The 8,408-nt window shown below is 40.8% G+C and overlaps 1 long non-coding RNA gene across 1 annotated transcript; it reads left to right on the top strand.

Annotated features, from left to right (window-relative positions):
* The first annotated feature begins 552 nt into the window (after nt 1–552).
* LOC125923556 (uncharacterized) lies at nt 553–7,961 on the top strand. The gene is made up of 4 exons (XR_007458085.1): nt 553–849; nt 5,702–5,791; nt 6,131–6,247; nt 7,010–7,961. It is a non-coding gene; the product is annotated as an uncharacterized LOC125923556 (long non-coding RNA).
* Nucleotides 7,962–8,408: the final 447 nt, after the last annotated feature.

The following is an 8,408-nucleotide window of genomic DNA, read 5'->3' on the forward strand; positions in this document are numbered from 1 at the left end:
GATTAAAATCAATAACTATGATTCAAGATAGCAATTGATGAAAACACTTGCAAGCAGGTCCTAGGGCAAATGTCACCTTTTCCAAGAGGTCTTCCTGAGTGCTCCAGCTAATGAGGCCCTCATTCACTCATCTCCACTGTTCCTTGTTTCTTTGGCTTACAACACTTTCATTATCTGGTTATTTACTTTTAATTTACATTTAATCTTGGTCAATTTTTTTCCTGGACATGTGAGCACCATGAAAACAATGTAACACAATGTTCCATAAATACCTGTGGAAGATCAAATGAGAGATTCAAAATTAGAAACTCAAAGAACACAGAAGTGAGGGGTCATTTCTTTTTTTTTTTTTTTTAATGTTTATTTATTTTTGAGAGAGAAAGAGTGCGTATGTATGGGTGCGAGCCGGGGAGGGGCAGAGAGAAAGGGGGAGACAGAGGATCTGAAGTAGGTTCCGTGCTGACAGCAGAGAGCCTGATGTGGGGCTTGACCTCACAAACAGTGAGATCATGACCTCAGCTGAAGTCACACACTTAACCAGTTGAGCCACCCAGGCGCCCCAAGAGGTCGTTTCTACATTAAAAGTACATAGTAAAAAGTAACCATTTTCCCTAAAGGAGAATCCTGGTCTATGAGTTTTATGTCATTTCTGGTGAAGTCTAAAGGGGATGTTCTCTCCCAGGACGAGCCTGGGGATTGAGGAGATCGTTGAATAAGGCTAGAGGAGAGAGGGATGAATTCACCTTCCAACCAGGTCCTGGAAGAAGCAATCCCTGATTCTCATCCCACATATGGAATGACCGCCTTACAGCGCTTTCTGGAGAACAGAAGGAAAATCAATTCTGTCAGGTGAGGCTGTCCTTCAGCATTGCTCCCAGTGAGTTATTTAACACAATTAGATTTCACACATGTCAACACCATATGTGAACAAGTACATAAACTTGGATCCAAGAGCCTGTAACCTCTAGAGTATACTTGAAATCTAATATAGGAAGGATATTACTGTTCAGTAGGATAACTACTGTTCAAAATTGAAAAAAAAAATAGAACACTGCAAACACTCTAAGGTAATTTTTATATGATTAGACAAAGTTTAAACAACCCATGGATATTTAAGCCAATATCCATGTCTTGTCTGAAAAGACTATAATTAAATAACTAATAAAAGGAAAATGACCTATAATTACAACCATTTCTTCTCTTGCTTACAGACTTTGTAAGATCAATAATAACATGCAAGTTTTTACAACTTCATTATAGTTAAATTACATTTACTAACAATTGCCTCTTTCTTCATTAAAATGATGTTGCACCCAATAAATACTGCAAGTACCAAATCCATTTAGCCAGGGATCCTCCAGTTCCACGCTGCTAGTGGCTCACCATACCAGACTCAACTATTCGTGTTTGTAATCTCAATCGAAATTCTCTCCACTGAATGGCAATGAAAGGCTGCCCTTCGCTCCACTCCTCTCCCAGAAGCAAGGAAATAAAGAAATTGTCATTCTGGTGTTTCAGTATGAGACATGATTTGGGGGAATAGTTTAAAAATTATTTTTGTCTTGATGTTTTCATGTAAACCAGGGACTCAATGAATAGTCCTGAGTTGTTGAAATGCCTCTGGAGTAGAGGCCACTGATGACATCAAGAGCCTCTCCAGAAAGAGTTCACATTTATAAAATGTCTATTGTATACTAAGTACTCTACATGTGCTGTCTTACTTAGTCTAGTGTTGAAAACACCTAACAACTATGTATTATTTACTACCATGTGTCTTGCACTGTTCTCTGGGGATTAGTGGTATGAAGAAATGAGAACCTACCACTCAAAGGCCATATATTTCATTTTCAAAACAGTATTTTTGGGGTGGGTGATTACTGGTCCCATTTTATATTCAGTATAGGTTCCAACTTGGATTTAAGTTATGTCCATCTTGCTGTGCCCAGTAGAGTAATCCATCAGATGTCTATTTGCATGAAGGAGTGAAGGGGTATCTGGGCAGCTCAGTCAGTTGAGCAACTGACTCTTGATTTCAGCTCAGGTCATGATCTCACAACCATGGAATCAAGTCCCGTGTTGGGTTCTGTGCTGAGCATGGAGCCTGCTTCAGATTCTCTCTCTCTCCCTCTGCCCCTCTCCCCCACTCACACACACTCTCTCTCTAAAATAAAATTGAAAAAATTATTTAAAATAAATGAAGGAATGAAGAACTTTATCAGAAAGGACTCACACAAAGGGAAGTTGAGCACAATGATCTTGACCCAGTTACAAATATCCTATTGAAAGGGTCAGTAGAATGTGATGTTTACCATTGATATCCTGGAACCTACGTATAAGGATTCATGTATGGGTCCTAAGAAGATAAAGGGATACAAAAGCAAAACAAAACATACAACGTCATTTCTCTAAAAACCGTGCATGCCCATGGGCCATAAGCAGCAGGCCTTAGTGCCACCACTCCTTGGCTCAGACTAGGGGGTCCTTCATCCCAACATCTGTTCTTTTTTCTTCTTTCTTAACACAATCCCAGCTTTGTTTAGTTGTCCACTCTTCCTCCTTGAAGGGGAAGCTTACTCTGGGGAAACTGACCCCACACCCAGTCTGATGATGGGCTTGACTGATATAGATGTAAAGCCTTCTCCCTTGCCATTGATTACCCATCATTTCAAAAATGATCAAGGGGTGAAATCTAGCTTTGCTAGGGTCTTGAGGGAAAATTCTTTCACATTCCTGTATTTATTTTTTTTAATTTTCTTAATGTTTATTTATTTCTTTTGAGAGAAAGAGAGAGGCAAGGAGGGGCACAGAGAGAGAGGGAGAGAGAGAGAATCCAAGCAGGCTCTGTGCCATCAGCACAGAGCCTGATGCAGGGCTTGAACTCACAACCCGTGAGATCATGACCTGAGCTGAAATCAAGAGTCAGATGCATAACCGACTGAGCCACCCAGGCGCCCCCACATTCCTTTAAAAGAATGTACAGAAGCAACCTCTCTCTGGACATTATCATGGTGGGCAAATTCTGGAACTGCTTCTGTTGTTTTGTTACCAAATTCAAAGGAAGACAAAACACTGAGCAGAACAAAACCAAGAGAATTACAAGAAAACAGAGTTGAAACCCCTGGAGTTCATCAACCTGAAAAGAACTTTGGCAAAAACTATCCCTTCTGAATTTATTCTTTCCATTTTTCATGGGAGAAAGTCCCTGCTATATAGCTAGGCATGTGGCCATCCAGAATAAAGACATCTCCTCTTTGCAGTTTCATACGTCTGAATGCTTAAGCTCAGGCTGATGGAATATGAGCAGAGATGTCATGTGGCAACTTTTAGGAAGCTTTTTAACAAGACAATTGATTCATGGACATCCCATCCTTTTCACCTTCCTGCTCTGGGAGCATGAATATGATCACTGGAACTCTAGCCACCATCTTAGGCTATGGTGACAGTGTTTATCCCTTTTGGATATGACAGAGTAGTAAGCTAGAAAGAGCCTGGAAGAGGATGAAAGTTTCCCCAGATTTTGTTAAGTAAAGCTATGACTGAAGCCCCTGCCTTCCTAACTCTGGCCTTGTATGTAAGAGAGAAACAAAGCTCATTTAAGCCACTGTTAGTTTGGTTCTCTGTTTCTCACCCTAACTTAGTCCTCACTGGTACATATGTTTTCTTATCTTTGGACTTCTACTGAACTAACAGACAATAAATTCCACTTGCTTGATCCAGATTGGGTTGAATTTTCTATTAATCTGCAACCAAAAACATCCTACGATATACAAGGAGTGAGGCAACCTCCATCCCCACTTGGCTACAAACCACCTTATAGCTTTGACACCTCAAGGCATGCAGTGTATTGATGACTGCACCAGGATAAATATGGAGAGAGGAGGTGCCCATCAGGAGACATTACTGCCCAATGGTAGCCAGAATATGAACGATGTCCATTAGAAGTGGGAAACTGAAGAGAAAGATGTACTCCATATGGTAGTCAACATAGTGAATTTGTTGGGGAGTTAATGCAAGACACTCCTGAGATTCTCAGATATTTAAGGCATGTTCCATTGACTAGATGGAATAAAAACTAGTGGAATATGCTTTCTCACCCTCAAATTGATCCCTTTTAACCAACAGGATTAGAGAAACAGAAAAAGTTGAACTATGTATAGATGAGGAAATAAGCTCAGAAAAGTCAAATAACTTGCCCAAGTTCATGTAACTAGGCTCACAGTTTGAATCAATACCGATTCCTTATGAAAGGATATTTTTATATCACGATTTTCCCCTAATATTAGTTATTCCCTTCTCTTAAACAAATGCATATTTGTTTTTGCCAAGGATTTTTTTTTTAAGAGAAACTAATCCATACTTACAGTAACATCCGCTGACCTGAGATAAGTGAAGATGACCTAATCAGGAATGTTGGTGCCCAGACGCTCCCTTCTAAATATAAGTTCTTTGAGCCTATGATCCAATTCTTGACTTTCATTATTAACTTTAAACCATACTTTTGAGACTCAATCTGTATAATGTTAATAATGCATATAATCCTCCGTAACTTTAAATAAGAATAAATAAGACTTAATTTGATATTGGAATAATCCAAATAATTTTCACTGCTAGATTGTTCAGTTGTTTAAAAAAATTGTCTTTCCAATTTCAACCAGTTGACCTCAGCTTTGGAACATGTGTAAATTAGTATCCTGACAGAGAGAAGAGACAGACATTTTTCCAAAGATTAGCCAGAAAATTGTGTGATTTTTTTCTTCTCCTTCAGGCTGTTGGCTTACCAATTGTGAGGGTTGCATCTCAAGAGATTCAGAAGCTCAATTTGAATAAACAAGCAAAAGTTTGGATACTTATCAAAACTCTGGCAAAACTGGGCCAGAAATGGACCCGATTTTCTAGTGAGGTTTCCAGTATTTCCTGTTTCCAGTAGGACTGGACTATCTTGGGAAGAGTCTACTAATGACTGGAACCAGCTGGACATAACTGGAGAACAGTCAGAGATTTAAAAAAAAAAAAAAAAAGAGAGAGAGAAAATATAGTGCATGTGATCTCAGGCTGCAAAAGAGATGGAGAAAATTAAAACATGGTGCCGAAAATAAGTTATCAACTACTTAACTTATTGCTTCTTTTATATCCCTAGAGAAAAAAAAATCGAAAGATTTTCTCCTTTCTGTTGTCAGTACTGCCCCCAGAAAAGAGATCTACCTCATGGACCTCAAGCCATCTATGGTACAAACTTCCAACAAACCTATGCAATGGCTTAGTACCAAAGAAGGGAAATGGCTACTTATCTCCTTTGGATCATTACTAAATTACTGTGCATCAACAAGTTGGAAGAGGCTACAGTGCAATCTATGATAAATAATAGTTGAGAATAAGTTTTCCTTTCCTGAGCCAAATAGGACTATCCTCAGTCATTCCAAAGAGGCAAACAATAAATCTATTTGGAAAAAGAGATTCTGAAGAGCCATTGATGAGTGAGGTTAACCCTCTGTGATAAACACAATTGATCAAAGCACAACAGCCCTTCCAACCTTCTTCCAATGTGACTTCTTGTGCAGAAGAAAGCTAGACAGTATTTTCCAGGCTTCCTTGCAGCTAGAGTCCCAGACATCGTCTTGATTCCATTACTGAAATCACTAGTGCAAGACTTGAGGTGGACACTGACATTAATGCTACCCTTCTACTTCTGCTATTTCTGTAGGCAAACACCACCATGACAGACCAACCTGGTCCCAGCAAGCAGGCATACGCTTTGTGTGAGTCAAGCTGCAGGACATAAGCCACCCATTGTGTAAGTAGGGATTCTAGGGCTGGCAAGTATGAGGCGTTCACTGATTATGGCATATTCTTGATGTTTTTGGTGTCCTGACTGTTGTATTGGATTTCTGATTACTGGCGGGTGGTACTGGAGCCAGCAGCTGTAGCGACAGCTTCCGGATTATGGGAGATTTAACTAATTTGGTGTTCCAGTTCTGCAGCACAGCTTGAGAGCTGTCCCTACAAAGTCAACCTTCCCCATGGTTATCTAAACCCCTGAATATTCCTTGATAAATCCCTTTCTGTTTTAAATTGAATAGAATGTGCTCTGTTTTCTGCAGCCAAACTCTAACTGATGTGTCTCTTCCAAAAGGCCGATCTACAGAATCCCAACTTCTTCCCAGTTTCTGCACATGGACCCAAGATAAACTGAATGAGGAGAGAAGATGGAATAGAAAACTGAAAGGGTGCTTTCCAGCAGCCGACTGATGTAAGGAGATTTTTTACCCAGGATGTCAGTTCTGAATTGAGGGGTTGAGAAGGGGAGAGAGAATCAGAAGCCAGGAAACAGAGTCAAAGTCAGATCAGAAGAGAAATTAAATTCTGTGGTAAATGGGAGTGGCTGAGATGAAGATAGAGACCAAGGATGAGTTGGAAGGTGTAGCAAAAGAAGCTGACAGTGTGAAGCAAGAAGAGAGAGGCAGCTTTGGGTGACCCAAGTTGTTCAGTTGTCACAAATTTAGGTAGAAATGGGCTCATACCTAATACCTATTCTACACACTCTAGTAAATCTAGCATTCTTCCCAACATGCCCGAGTGACTTGGAAAGGAGAGGTGACTTGAATTTCTTCTAACCCTCTTGGTTTCCCGCATCCACTGTTTCTCCACCCCTGCTTCCTGCTCCATCCTCCTCTGCTTTGGAAGGTTCCTCCAAAGTGAGGTTCCCAAGCCAACCCATCAAATGCTTCACTTCTCAAAGTGCCACTCATTTAAGACTGTGCATAGCAGACTTCAGTCAAAGGTTAGGACACTACATCACTGCCTGTCGCAGAAAACCACAAGGCTGAACATGAGCCCCCTTTTTTAAAAGTCCCTTGGTCAATTTGGCCCTCAAAGAATTCTCTTCGTTTCTTTCTTCCACTTGGTTTCTGCCTCATCCTGCCATATAGTCAAGGGCCTCCTCTCCCCTCCAACTAATTCTTGTATATTTCTCTGTTGAGCAGTTTTAACCTTTGTTCCTTTTCCCATCCAGGCTTTCCTGCTGAGTGGTCCTTTCTCCAAGCAAAATGGATCATTGAGACATTTTGTCCTCTAAGAGATCCTCTACCCCTAGCTCATAAATCAGAGGAGGAGGTGGATTTGCAGACATAGTAGAGGGTTTATATGAAGCAGAAACCCAGACGAGAGATGAGAGATGGCACGAAGGCTCAAATGGAAGAGATGATTCACCTTGAACCTCTCCCACCAAAATGGGGGGAAAGCAACAGGGACAGTCAATGGCACAAGGAGCAGAAGAAGGAAAACTGTTCCTGCTCCCATTCCTGGAAGGTTGGAAATCCCATGAGCCAGTCTTTTCCCCTTTCAACTCAGCCTTGGTACATCCCATGGCAAGAGAATGTGGTAGTTAAGAGTCTGCCCTGAAGAGTCAGGCTCCTGAAATACATATCCTCACTAGTTACAGGGCTTTCAGGCAAGTTTGCCTGGTGCTTTGCATTTGTAAAGTGAGAAGAATAACAATAACACCTCCCTTGTAGAGCTGATGGGCGAATGAAATGAGAAAATGTAGGAAGTGCATAGAACAGTGACTGAAATACTTTCAGTGCTCAGTAAAAGTCAGCTATTATTATGGTAACACAAATGTCCTCCTAAAAATCCAGACTGGAGTGGACACATCTAAGATACAGAGCAAATCAGTTGGGCAGTAGAGTAGGATTAAGGGATGGAGACCCTCCTTGGCTATTTAAATACACAGAGGAAGCTGCTTAGCCTGTCCAAGGCTCAGTGTCTTCATCCATAAACTAGAGGTGATTATACTTCATGGAGCTCTTTTGAGGATAAAAGACAGTAGCATTTATAAAAAGAACAGCATAGTGGTGCTGTTAAGTCCCTCCTTGAACTTGGATTGATTTCTCTCATTCTTGACCTTCCACAACCACCTTTGGGGAATAAAAACAGCAGCAACAATAAGCAGTAAACGTCTCCATTGCCTTCCTTTTTTGTGCATTGCCTACTGTATTCTCAGTTGATTTTATGAACAAAATAAAATTAAAGCAGGGCGTCTAGGTGGCTCAGTCGGTTAAACAGCCGACTTCGGCTCAGGTCATGATCTCATGGTTTGTGAGTTCGAGCCCTGCATCAGGCTCTGTGCTGACAGCTCAGAGCCTGGAGCCTGCTTCAGATTCTGTGTCTCCTTCTCTGCCCCTCCCTTGCTCATGCTCTGTCTCTCTCTCTCTCAAAAATAAATAAACATTAAAAAATTTTTTTAATAAAATTTAAGCAACAATAGATACATCTTTATACTAATAATGCTTATAATCAGCTGATTGAATAAACCAGACTTGCCGGAGGGCAGAGTTCATTTTATTCTTTCTCACATTGCCCAGCCCATGTGCATTTTGGTCTTCTTCCTTACTCTGGGGTAAAATCAGGTG

This window comes from Panthera uncia, chromosome B1 (assembly GCF_023721935.1).
Source record: "Panthera uncia isolate 11264 chromosome B1, Puncia_PCG_1.0, whole genome shotgun sequence".
NCBI lineage: Eukaryota > Metazoa > Chordata > Mammalia > Carnivora > Felidae > Panthera > Panthera uncia.